Source organism: Micrasema longulum, unplaced genomic scaffold (genome assembly GCF_059751315.1).
Source record: "Micrasema longulum isolate JH-2025_06_02 unplaced genomic scaffold, ASM5975131v1 h1tg000830l, whole genome shotgun sequence".
Lineage (NCBI taxonomy): Eukaryota > Metazoa > Arthropoda > Insecta > Trichoptera > Brachycentridae > Micrasema > Micrasema longulum.
The window spans coordinates 544,416-546,880 of record NW_028278022.1 but is presented as its reverse complement, the minus strand read 5'-3'; positions in this window follow the sequence as shown (position 1 = coordinate 546,880).

Sequence of the window (2,465 nt, the reverse complement as noted above, 5' to 3'; positions counted from 1 at the left end):
TAAATTGTACTACGTGCCAAGCATATGGATAAATAAACAATAAATTTACACACTATAACATTCACTATTCTGCCTATGATTGAAAATTTACTTAGCTCTTTCATCTGTTGACTTTTATAAAGGTAAAGAGGCTTTTGTAAAAAGCTGGGATCTTTATTGATGTGGGTTTCAGGTATTGCGTAGTAGGTAAAATAATTCAGCCATATTAATTTTATCCCCGTCAAAATAAAAGTTCCAACTCTTTTATTTCAAAAATGTTTTCCCTCTCTGTTTACTGAATTTTAATCATAATCATATTAAATAAATAAAAAGACTACTTTGTTTTCAACCAACTTTTTTTTTTTTTCTACTGAAAGGTTTCAAATCTACAAGGTAAACATTACTTTCATTTTTAACGAATTCTGTTCTACTTTATTTTTACAGCGATAGCTTAATATTGCAATTTTATTACATATTATGGAGATAATGAGTCAAACGTTTTTGTAACGTTTTTATTTTCATAACGAAAAGTGTGAAGTGAGATGGATACGATCTTTAAAACTAGACAGAGGTGGACAAAAGTAAATATAGTTTATTTGGTTAATTGTTATTTTTTTCTTACAATAAATTGATTTTTAATATCTAAAATTTCCAAGTTGTCCATACATCAGATGGTTGGTGAATTCCGAAAGATTATTATTATTTTGGCACTAAAATTGTTTTTTTACTCTAGTATTAAAGTTTCTTTTGGTTTTTTTCAACGTAAGTTAAATCGCATTCATTACATTTGAATTGGTATATGCCAGATTTATTATATTAAAGGACTTTATCTTTGTAATTTCAAAACAATTTTCCCATATTATTGGTTGTGTAGAAAGCAGGTTAAATGTTTGATGACCACAAAGTTAGTGCTTCAAATATAAATTTTATAATAATATTAGTTCAAATTAATTATCTGGAAATTTAATAGCGCAATCATGAATTCATAGTTTAGTGCAAATGAATGTATCGAGGAATTAGATTTCAATGTGCACATTAAATTAGTTATGACTAATGGCATCTAATGTGACTGATAATGATCAATAAAATGATAGATTATTGCGAATAGAGGGTTGATTATTATCATCTATGGTGATAACTTCACATCATTGTTAAATTCACAATAATATTTTGAAATATGCAACCAATTTATCAATCGTAATATTGTACAGAAAATGTCTTTCTCGTATTTGGTACAATTGCAAATAATTTTATGTGAGTTTAGTCAAAGAAAGCATGAAATATAAATAAACATATTTTTTTCTCAAAACTAATAAAAAAAAAATTTTTTTTTTAATCATTTAATAGCATAATTATACATTTTTACAATTTAAAAAAAAATCACTTGTTATATTTTTACTAAAACTAAAATCCCACCAAGCCATTTTTTGTAGCTTGTTAGTGTTTATTATTTTTTATCTTACATTCATATTATACTTATTATTTTTACACTAACATCATGATCATTTAATTTCTACACCTAATAGTGCAAAGAGCACTGCTTTAGTATACAAATAGCAGCGTACATCACATTTTCCCTCCCCTTTCCTTCCCTCTTTTCCCTCTCCTCTATTCATAGTTTAGTATAGATATTTAGTAAATTTTTACTTCTTAAAAAAAATATTTTTATCAGTATTTTGTTCTATTAAAAAATTCTTAATAAATCAACAATATTTAATTTTTTTATTTATAAATTTATTGCAAAAAAAAAAATACATACTTAATAACAGGGAATCTATATAAAACCAATTAATGTAAAATGAAAACGGAGTGTTCTCTGTTTATAATAGTCTCCATCTAACATGGCACAGCCTATTCTAAGATGGAGATTTTTTATCTTTAGAGCGTAAGTAGTCCTATACTAATAACTAAAAGAAAAACTAAAACTACTTTATTATAAATGCCTAGCTTATCAAATGTAAGAAATTAAACATCATTATTATACAAATATAAAGTTTATATATGTGCCAAGAATATATGTTACTTAAACATAAATAATATAGTATAATATATAATAAAACAATGAAATACATAAAAATTTAAATATTATGTGTAGCAATTATGTGAAGTACTACATTTATTGATTTACATATATTTTTCAAAAAAATCTCTCGCTACACTATTTATATGTGAAGTTATTTTTATTTTCAAATTCGTTTTACAATTTGAGTCTTTTATATTTGGCAATAAATCATTAAATATTTTTGGAGCAATTACATTGTACTGCTTTTTACCAAAGGCGGTTGATACAAATGGGACAATACAGTCAATTCGTGTTGCTGAACGAGTGTTTATATTCTGTTGGGTTCTTTTGACCTCACTTAATTTATCATAAAATTTGAGTAGTAGGTACCTTACAAACAATTGTATATAATATGTTCGTATACTCGTACCACTGATTTTCTTAAATTGAACGGTTTTAGTAGGTAGGAAGAAATTGCCTTAAA